The sequence below is a fragment of the Balaenoptera acutorostrata genome, chromosome 17 (assembly GCF_949987535.1).
Source record: "Balaenoptera acutorostrata chromosome 17, mBalAcu1.1, whole genome shotgun sequence".
In the NCBI taxonomy this organism is placed as follows: domain Eukaryota; kingdom Metazoa; phylum Chordata; class Mammalia; order Artiodactyla; family Balaenopteridae; genus Balaenoptera; species Balaenoptera acutorostrata.
The window spans coordinates 77,713,231-77,724,714 of record NC_080080.1 but is presented as its reverse complement, the minus strand read 5'-3'; the positions used below and the strand labels follow the sequence as shown (position 1 = coordinate 77,724,714).

At 43.1% G+C, this 11,484-nt stretch overlaps 1 non-coding gene across 1 annotated transcript; it reads left to right on the top strand.

Moving 5' to 3' along the window:
- The first annotated feature begins 7,467 nt into the window (after positions 1 to 7,467).
- LOC114236156 (U6 spliceosomal RNA) lies at positions 7,468 to 7,574 on the top strand. Its single transcript, XR_003622168.1, has one exon. It is a non-coding gene; the product is annotated as a U6 spliceosomal RNA (small nuclear RNA).
- Positions 7,575 to 11,484: the final 3,910 nt, after the last annotated feature.

The following is an 11,484-nucleotide window of genomic DNA, read 5'->3' as shown; positions in this document are numbered from 1 at the left end:
TGTAGTCCTAACTAGGACAACTGGGCACTTTTTCTTGTCATGAAGAAATTGAGAGAGCTCTTAAGGCAGCAGTTCTTTTTAACTGCCAAATGATGTGCTGCTTTTCTAAAAAATTAACGTTTAGTAGACAACAAAAATAAATTGCATTATTAGACCCTAACCAAGAAAGCTGGTCCTTTTTGCAACTGCCCTTAGGAAAATGTCTTTCCTAAAATAACAGTTTAGGGGAGTTTTTCTTTTTCTGGGTTTTTAAAGTGCATCCTTTTTTTTTTAATTAATTAATTTATATTTTGGCTGTGTTGGGTCTTTGCTGCTGAATGTGGGCTGTCTCTAGTTGCGGCGAGCAGGGGCTATTCTTCGTTGCGGTGCACGGGCTTCTCATTGCAGTGGCTTCTCTTGTTGCAGAGCATGGGCTCTAGGCACACGGGCTTCTGTAGTTGTGGCATATGGGCTCAGTAGTTGTGGCTCACAGGCTCTAGAGCGCAGGTTCAGTAGTTGTGGCGCACAGGCTTGGTTGCTCTCTGGCATGTGGGATCTTCCCGGACCAGGGCTTGAACCCGTGTCCCCTACGTTGGCAGGCGGATTCTTAACCACTGTGCCACCAGGGAAGCCCCTTTTTCTGGATGTTTATTTCTCGAAGCAATTTTCTGGACAAAATGAAGTTGAGAACCCGCCCCCCAACCTTTGACAGTTACATTAACCGGAAATGACAGTGTTTATTAACCCTCTGGCCTCTCTCGGGCTGTCTTTTCTGAATCAGTTGTTGTGATTTATGAGTAGGTCACCATCCTGATTTTCCCCTTTTCCCTGATTATTCTTTCAACAGGTGTGAAAGCCTTGCTTAGTGGGAGATAACGCTGCCTCCTCGAGAGTTACCCAAACTGAGATCACTCTGAATTAATATCATGACATATAGCCCCAACTTCTTCTCCTGTCCACCAGAAACAAAAGATTATAAACACAAAAGTAGATTTCCTTCAAGGCTCTGCTTTCATAGACTTAGGTTACATCTTGTTAATAACTTTATCTACAGAATAGAGAAAATAATTTCCCTTTTAACAGCATGTTGAAATTTTAAAATAAGTCATTTTCTAATTACACGTGAGTTGGCTTATCAAAGTACAACCAGCCTTCTGATGAATTTGGGTTTTTGAGTTTTGTTTGTCTTTTTCTTAAATTTATTTTATTGGAGTATAGTTGATTTACAATGTTGTATTAATTTCTACTGAACAGCAAAGTGATTCCGTTATACATATCTATCTATCTATATCTATAGGTATATATATACATATTCTTTTTCATATTCTTTTCCATTATGGTTTATCACAGGATATTGAATATAGTTCCTTGTGTTATACAGTAGGACTTTGTTGTTTATCCATTCAATATATAATAGTTTGCATCTGCTAATCCCAAACTCCCAATCCATCCCTCCCTCACCCCCTCCCCCTGTTTGTTTGTCTTCAACTGATTTCTATCCAAGTGCATGGGACTCCTTTATAGTAGGCTTTGTTTCTTGCGATGCTAGAACTGGTTTTACAAGTGTTTTCGTGAGTAAAGACTAAATGCAGTGTGTCAGCTCAGGTCCTCCAAGATAGACACAAAGGCAAAGTTAGACACACAGGCTACAGGGGAGAGCCTGTGAAGGGGAGAGAGGAACACAGCAGGGAGGGAGGGTGACGTGGGTCTGACACCCATAAAAGGAGAGGGAGAAGGAAGCAGAGTTCGAGAAGCATCAGATGCAGTGCTTCCTGGGAAGGTCCCAGCCGGGCTGATGGGGGTCGGTCCCTGGGTGAAGGCTGCTGGTCAGAGTGAAACAGGGAAGAGCCAAACCTGACTACTGTGCCCAGGGCCTGAGCTCCTTCTTGTTCACGGCCTGGGCTGGTGTTTCCTTGAGGACTCTCATCACGAGGTGAGAGTTTCCTGGGTTAGGACTGCTTAAATTTCCTCTTTCAGTGTGTCTTAGATTGTCAGACCAGGTTGATGGAAGAGAAAGTGGAACAAACTTCAGGAAACGAAGGCCTGAAATCACAGGAGGTGGGCAGATTGTTATAATATATATGACAGTGACCTGCAAACATTTGAAGTCAGTTACACAACGGAGCAAGGAGATTTCTTCTGAATTGCTCCTGAGAAGGTCTCTGCCCATTTCAGGGAGGCAGAATTTTGCTCATCACGAGAAATAACTTTGCAAAACTTTGAATTATTCTACTAAAACTGAAGTTGAGGTGACAAGCTCTCTAACAGGTATGTTTCTTTCCTGCTGACAGCCCCACTGCCATTAGTTTTAAACCGGACTTTTATACTCTCTCTTATTTCATAGACTGGGAATTTTCTTGAGTAGGAAAGCAGAGTCCTGTTTATTTGTCATTGTATTTCCATAAGTTATCATAGATACTCTGAATTAAGCAGAGCTGATGGAAGTGAGTTAAGTTGACCTAAGATGCTGAACTGCTTTGCTCCAGGAAACAATATCAGTTCTTCCCCTTTTTGTGACAGCACTTATCTTTGGCTTATATCAGTTTTATTCTCATTTCCATTATATCTCGATATTTTCTGATTACAACCTGGAATTGATATTGAAGATTGATTCAGAACCATGTCTGCTCCATCAACAGAGGTGGAGAAAGTAGATTAGGACTGACAGAAAGACAGATGCTGCAGAGGTTGGACAAAAGCAAACGCAGTTGCCAAGAAAGAAGGATGGTAGTTTCCAAAAGTCATGCCAGATGATGCCATTTCAAATATATATATATTTTAAAGTCTTTATTGAGTTTGTTACAATATTGCTTCTGTTTTATGTTTTGGTTTTGTGAGATCTTAGCTCCCAGATCAGGGATCGAACCTGCACCCCCTGAATTGGAAGGCGAAGTCTTAAACACTGGATCGCCAGGGAAGTCCCCATTTCAAATATTAATGTGACCTGTAACTCGTATAAATGACTTTGCCAGCTCAGGGTACTACGATGCCATCACCTCGTACTTCCTCAGATTATTGTTCAAATCCCCTAAATTGTTAGTAGAAAATGGAGAATCCTTTTTGAGGCCTTTTCTACCCTAAGACCACACCCAAAATGTAAGAAAGAAACAAGTAAGCAAGCAGAAAAACCACCCCTGGGGGTTCACACCTTGCCAGCTGGAGGTGAGGAGGAACAGATGAAATCCTGTCTCTAACACAGGCTTCTGATTCTCTGCAGCTTCTTGCTGCCACAGGGTGTTGCTGTTATCAGCTTTTCCCGTGCAGTCTTGCAAAAGCTCGCCCCTGCCCTGATGCCCTGTGTGGTCGAGAATAGCGACCCTCCCTTGGATCTTTGTCCACACTCAGGTGCTCAACATTGTTCCCCCAAACGACCGTACCACACCAGCGTAGCTAGACCCTCGGAACCTAAGACCCAGTGGCATCCTATCTGAAGCCAGCCGTCACCCTCAAAGCCTTGAGCCCTGATCCTGAGCCAGGATCTTCAGCTCAGTTGTCCTCTGCCCTCTTGGTGTCTATTACTACAGGGCCTTCCTGCTGACCCCAGTATGGTTCCCTGACTTCAGATCTCAGGGAACAGCAGTTAGGGTACAGGTCCCTTCCTTTTCAGAAAGCGCTTCCTTCCCTTTGCTTCGCGTGGAATAGTATCATCTGGGGCCTCTTCTTCCAAAGATCCAAAGGCTTCCATTTTGTCTTTCCCCGGGGCCAGGGGGCCTCTTCACCCTACAGTTCCATATCCTGGGGGTCCCAGGAAGCAGTTCTTCCGGCAGCTTAGTCAGCACCCTCAACATGATGTTTGGACCCTGCCTGGCCTGGAACATAACTCCTGGTCCAGGCGCCCCAGTTATATCCACCTTGCTTCTGGTAGACAGCTCAGCGTGGCCATAACCCAAATGAACTAGAGCCTTTTAAAGTTACGCAGCTCTTGCTTTAACACCAATGGCTGCTCTAAAAAGAAACTCCATATACTCAACTCCAAAAACATTGAAGAGTGAAGCAGGTGGTGACTCAGCTCTCTTGAGCGGTGTTACCTCTCACAGCATTCCGCACAACTCTTAAAATTTCTTTTTTTTTTTTTGTCCAAATCTTCTCATTTTATTTTCTTCAAGCTTTAATTTTGAAAATTCAATCCTACAGAAATTTCAGCATGATGTAAACTAAGATACCCATCATCTAGGTTCACTGATATCTCTTTGTCTCCCTGATCATTTGCTCCAGACATTGCAATAGTTCACATCTAAATACTTCAGCATGTGTCCTAAGAACAAGGATATCTTCCTATGTAACAGGCAGGAAACTTGTCTCCCTCAGGAAATTAACATTGATAACATTCGAAGTCAGGGAACCATACTGGGGTCACCAGGAAGGTCCTGTAGTAATAGACACATTGATACATTTTACAGCTGTGTTGGTATATATGCTAATATAATCAGTCTGTGTTTATTAGTGTGAATTACAGTAATTACTTCTTTATTTATTTTTTTCTTCTGATTTAAAGGAAATTAGAATTACAGCATTCGGTGAGCCCGTAAGCGTACACAGGCCTGAAGCTCTCTTTCTCCCTCTCCCCAAGCGTGCTCTTCCCCTCTCATCGCATCTCCAGGTCTACCAGCTCTCCGCTTGAATCCCCCTCCCCTCCCTGGACGGCTCTCCTTGCATCTCCCCGGCCTCTAATACCTTCTTGCAATGGAGATCCTCCTCCTCAGAGAGGGGCCATGGGATGGAGCCTGGAGTTTTCTCTGCCGTGACTTTATCATCTGAAATATGACCCCACAGTCTCTGACATAGTTTTCTTGCTATTGTCCTTTTCTATAAATTTCATTTTCTTCAACATTGAAGATTTCATAAGAGGAAGTCAGCTTACTCACAGCAGAAAAGACTCCATTTTGACGCATAGAATTCTTCAGTTGAGGCTGCAAATCTGCAAATCATGCTAATTGAGTAGTGAGTTTGTTGACTGACCCTGTGAGTGTTCCTTCTTTGCAACGTATAGATACCCAAGAATATTCTTTTTTTTTTTTTGCCACGCGGCTTGCGGGGTCTTAGTTCCCCGACCAGAGATTGAACCTGGGCCAAGGCAGTGAAAGCACGGAGTCCTAACCACTGGACTGCCAGGGAATTCCCCCAAGATGATTCTTTCATTTGTTTGTTTGTTTATTTATTTATGGCTGCGTTGGGTCTTCGTTGCTGCGCGCAGGCTTTCTTTAGTTGCGGCGAGTGGGGGCCACTCTTTGCTGTGGCGCATGGGCTTCTCATTGCGGTGGCTTCTCTTATTGCGGAGCATGGGCTCTAGGCGCGCAGGCTTCAGTAGCTGTGGCTCGTGGGCTCAGTAGTTGTGGCTCGCGGGCTCTAGAGCGCAGACTCAGTAGTTGTGGCGCACGAGCTTAATTGCTCCGCGGCATGTGGGATCTTCCCGGACCAGGGATGGAATCCATGTCCCTTGCATCGGCAGGCAGATCCTTAACCACTGTGCCACCAGGGAAGTCCCCCAAGATGATTCTTTACTGACATCCAGGGACAGCCTGGGGTTTCTTCCACATTCATCTGAGCTGCCATTTGTTTAGCCCATATTATGTCCCAGGCCCCCTGCAAAGCACTGTACATCATTTCTTTTAATCTCCACAAAAGCTCCTATCAGAGGGGTACTGTTAACCCCATTGTACAGATAGAGCGGCTGAGGCTTTCAGATGTTTAAGTGACTTGCCCAAGCTCTGCTGTCATAAGAGGTGGGCAGGATTCAGACCAAATCCCTCCCACTCCCATGTTCCAGGGTGGTCTTTACTCTCGCCTGTGGGTTTGGAGATGAGATAGTAGATGAGGGAAGAGGGCAGGGAAACCGGAGGCTCTACTGGGGGCTCCCTCCCCTCCTGCAGAGGGAAGCACAGTGGAGCCTGTACTTAAATCCATGTCTTCATCTCAGGTGCTTTATATATATAAGCAAAAACAGAAAAGCTTTTGCTCAGCCTAATTCTACCTAAACTCGATCATTCCACACTTCATCTTAGGCTCTCTGCCTGGGAAACAGTGTGTTCTGACTCATATAACAGACATTTACAGAGCAAGTTTTGAGGGCCTAATGAATGTCTCTGGTTGTCAGCACTAAATATAATCTTTTAGAATGCGGCAACATTCTAAATTTCTAAAGTTCAAGTTATAAAATGAAAACCTCTTAGATGGGGGGAAGAAAAGAAAAAGAAAAAACCCTTTAATACAAACAAACCTATGTCTTTTCAGTTATTAAAAAACAGCAACGACAGCTCATTTCAAATTTTTCCCACGTGTAGTTGAACCCTTCAGTCATTATCTGACAAACTAGTGTTGTTTCGGAGAACAGGTATATTTCTGGATTTGCGGGACTGTGTTTGTCAAATTCCCTGTTACCTCTGGAATGAAAGCTAAGGACACGATGCTTCATTTCTCAATAAAAAGAAGGACAGCAAGGGGGCTGATTCTTTATTAGGCGTGTGTCCAGGAGCCCTTAGGAAACAGAAATAAGAGCAGAGAGCATTTCCCTGAGGAACACAGCTCTGGACGGCCACACGGCTGCAAGTAATAAAAGCGCCGGCTCTACGGGCTAGCAGCGCGCGGTGTCTGGGGAGGGGCTGTGACTGAGTCCCCTCTCACCGATGGATCCCTGGGCCCCCTGGGGACCCCTGTGTGTGCACTACGGCTCCCACGCTCGCTTCAGGGCACTGTGGGCTCTGCCCAGCGGACGGGGTTGAGTCTTAGGCCTCTTAAACTAAGTCCGCGTGTGACCCAAAGTCTGAAACAAATATACGTGATCCAAACTGATAGAAAGAAATGAATACACAAATAAATGGGGAGAGGAGACAGCTCTTCCTTATAGAAAAATTCCAAATACCACTCCCCCCTCCAGGAGAAGGAGCTTCATTCTCTCCCTCCCTACTCCTGTGGGACCGCTAGACGTCATGCCCTGTTTCCGAATAACAGAGTAGCGAAGGGAAAAAGAGTAACTTTGCAGTAAGAGAACTGCAAACACTCAGCCAAGTGAGGAAGGGTCCCATCACCAGAGATACCACCTGGATGTCATGTACCTCCTAGTAAAAGTGACAAGAACGGGACTTCACCTCTACGGTATTTGTTTCAAAACCCATAATCCCAGTCTCACCATGAAGAACACATCAGATGAACCAGACTGGATCCACAACCATCCCCCTCACGGCAGTCGAGGTCATGAAAGCCTGAGAAAATGTCACAGCCCAGCGAAAACTGTTCACAGCAGATGTGTGAACAAAATGTGGTGTTGTCCCCCAAGTGGGATCCTGGAAAATCGGGTGAAATCCTGTAGTTTATTTAATACCGCAGTTCCAATATCAGGTTCTTAGTTTTGTGAAAGTACCATGGCAGCGTTAGATGTTGACAGAGAGAGAAAAACCAGGTGAGGGGGACACAGAAAGTCTGTACTCTCTTTGCAACCTTTCTGCAAATCCAAAATTATTCCAAAATAAAGTTGTTTAAAAAAGTTGTTTGGTGTTCACTTCAGCAGCACATATACTAAAATTGGAACGATACAAAGAAGATTAGCATGGCCCCTGCACAAAGATGATTCACAAATTCATGAAGCAGTCCATATTTTTACCCCCCGCCCAAAAAAAAGAAAAAAATTTTGCTCCCTAGGAAAAGGGTAGGTAATTAGGGCTATATTTTTTGGTATATTCAGTAATCTAATTCAAAATTAGATTCCCCTGCCCCATACTTGACTCACTTTGCAACATGGCATTTTGATGTCTAGAGTTTTCGTTCTTTGTATGCCTTTTAAAGTCAAAATGCTTGTTCAAGCAAATAGCTGTGGATAATCTTCAAGCAGCTAAGGTATGCGCAAGCATGAGACTGGAGGGCAAACCTAAAGAGCTGATGGAACTTTTGATTTTAAAACATTTTCATGCATTCTAGTTATGAATAGCTCTCTCCCCAGGGCGACAGCACTGCTGTTAAAGGCTAGTGGTCAGAAGACAAGAGTGGAACCCGTTCTGGCCAGAGGACTCCCACCATCCTTCCGGAGACCCTCACAGGACAAAAGTAGGCTGGAATGACAGAAAGGAGAAGGAAGGAGGGATGGCAAACTGGGGTGCTCCAGGAGGATCTCAGTCCTGTCCTGATACGCCTCCCAGCTCACGTTCGCCAATGTCTTGACTCTAATTCCCTGGAGATCCATGTCCACCGTGCAGGTGGCCCAGCCTCTTCCCTTGAGAGCCCATACCGATGTCCTAGAGGTAGAGAGAGCCAGGGGTACAGCTTCTGCACCCACAGAAGCTACTGGAGAGGATGTGATTCTGCAGCTGGAACTAGAGAAACTCTTTCTCCAGAAACAACTGCAAACTTAGCTTCTTGGACACCTTAACATAGCATTACACATTCTCACACATTAACAAAGTAATCTATGTAGGTTTAGGAAAATAAGCACCATTTGATTGCACTATTTCTCTCTGCAAATGCATCTCAAATTCTGAACCATCAATTTATAACAGGTGATTTGGAACATTTAGAAGTTGGGAATTGCTTGATCAAATGAAATTATGGGCCTGAGACATTGAAAGGTGAAAGATATAGGCCTTGATAGGAAAATTAAAAATAACTCAGTTTCATAGGGAGAGGATTTAAGATGAAAAGAGAAAGGAAAATTGAATCAAAATTGGGTGATCCTCGTGAGATTAGCTCTTTGTAATGGTAAATTCTGCAGCAATGCCAGGCAGTGGTTGAGTTTCATGACATTTCAAGGTAAAGACGTCATTGGGCAGAGCATGTATTTTTCATAATACAGGACTAAGACATGAAATAATTTGGCACTTGCTTATCATGGTGCCCTCTTTCAAAATGGAAATGTCTATCTTCATTTTCCCTCACGCTTTGTAAAAATGAATTTACATTTTTCATGAAAATTGAATAGGTATAAGATAAATATCTTCCTAGGGTGAAAGTAGAAGAATTTGAATTACATTGAGATTTTTCTATAGGCAACTACTGTAAAATAGAGTCACATTCACAATCTGATGGCATTCATATATATTTGGGAGTGTTAACAATCTTTACTTCACTTTGCCACGAGAAAGCAATTCACAACTTAGGAAACTTTCTTCATCCACCAGATACCTCCTTTTAAATACATATTGAGTTTTATGCTTCTGAAGTCTTCTTAATGTCAGAAACTGATTAGTACTCTCTGATAAGCTATAGGGTAAAAATATATCAGTGTATTACCCAGAGGGGAAATTAAAGGGCAACTTTGATTTCCTGCAAAGAAAATAGATAACAGCTATTATCTAGGGACTAGGACATATGTCAGAAAGCCTCCCTTCTCACCATTTCTGTTTCAGAGCTGCTTTGAAGTTGGGCAATGATTAAAAAATGGAGAGTCGTAAGGAAGCTGATTTTCTGATCTGCCATTTCCCCCGAGGTGCAATCACTGCCTTCTGTACTGGAAAGTCATTGTGTTTGCTTTGCTGCCCACAGGCTATCAGAAGGTCTATAATGCAGTTATCCCACCAGTGCACCATGGTTGGACCAACATACATAAGAGAGAAAACCTTGCATCTTCTTTTTGCATACGGGAAGAAACAAAATTCTCAAAAATCTTAAATAAATCTCAGATGCGCACTTTAATGTGAGTTTCTTACACCATCATCTCCAATAGGATTAGGAAATCGGGTGAAAAAAGTCCCTTGTATGTGTCTCGGCCCAGAATCTTGTGATCCACCAGGTAAGCTGCTGACCAATGGATTCTCCTGATACACGAGTTCCCTTAGCAACTGCTCAGCAAGTCTTTCAGATCTAGGGTGAAGGAATAAAGTCAGAAGCCTGTTTGGATAGAAGAATCTAATCAGAATTTTCTGACATCATGATGCCTGCTGACATGCATTTGGGGATTGAAATGCCTCAAAATCAGCTCACAATCAAGCTTTTTCAAAATTTTATATAATCCAAGCTCTCTCCACAATCAACAGATATCCAATTCCCTCTCCTATTTCTTACGAGACCACAAACAATCCGCTTCATACGATCGCAACACAGACTACTGACAGGAAAATAAACGGAGAGGACATTTTTGACCTTTACCTTGGTGTTTAGTCCGGGGATTGTTTCTTCCTCTGGGGACACTGAATATATGATCATATGCATATGCATATAATTATTATTTCATTTTTCAGCGTCAAGGATTCTGGGAATCCTCTGTCAAATTGTGTGTAAATAAAAGTCTTTCTGCACACAAGGTCCAATCATTCACCAGATTTTCAAAGGGTCCTTTTATCAAGGATCAAGGATTATTACTATTATAAGGTACACCTCTCATAGTAATCTGTTTTGTGTTTATGTAATGTTTGGGACACACATGCACACACACATGTACATATCTACGTAGGACACGCTAGCACACATATGCCTTAAGTTTAACTGTCAAAGAAAACTGCACAGGTTCAGTTCTCCAGTACTGGTTTCATTCCCAGTAATTCTCTTATTTTCCCCTCTGAAACTTTAGATTTCAAGATTCATTTCAGGTCTGATTAGGGAGCCATAATCCATAGCCAGCCCTCAGGAGACACATACAGCGTAAATCAGACAAGAGCCCTCAGGTGTTTGCAATCAGCTAGTTCCCTGTGAAACCTGGGGCGCAGTGCCTGCGCTGGGAAGTTGTGGGGATCAGAAGGTAATACCCCAGGCCGGGCTGAGACCGGCTAATCAGGAAGAGCAGGAGGGAAGGAGACAGGCAGTTACTGACATGGGAGCAGTGGCTTTGGTCAGGAAGTGCAGCCTGGCCTCCTTCTGTGGCCACTGGCAAGAGTGCCAGCCCTGCCTGCCCTGTTAAGGATGTTGCCTGTCTTTCGATAAATCCACGTGAACCCCAGCAGGCCCTCACTGGGTGTCTCGAGAGAGGACATTCTTTGTGGCTCAGAGAGCAAGCCTTCTTACACCACCTCTAAACTACATGCGCGACAGTAGAAGTCATTGACAGGGCATTGTCAAGAAGACAAAACATAACTGAATAAAAAGTATTATTTTACAGGTATTACTGACTTGACACAAACATATTTTACTGGACCTTGCCTATTTTTCTTAGTCTACGATTCCTTGTCTTAGTTGCATTTATGGGAATGAGCATTTTCTACGAAGAATTGAGGAGAAGCTTACTACATGTATATAAAATGGAATAACAGTAAAATTAACATGTAAATAAATTCAAAATCAGGCCACATAAGTACATAAAAATATAGAACTAATCTGTGATGATTTTATCAAACCTTCAAAACTAAACTTACATGACTTTGGATATTCACGATTGAAGCCAACGGTACATGGCATATATAGATATAATTAATGCCACTTAAAAGAACACACTTCAAATGTATAGACTCCAATGTAGCAAATCATCCTTTCTAAAACATGCTTCAATCTCATTTTTCAGCTTGTTGAAAACTTCCTTAATTTACCTATGCATTATTCATAAGTTACATTCAGGATCATTGATCCAAAGCCTACCCTAAAAGGAAGTCT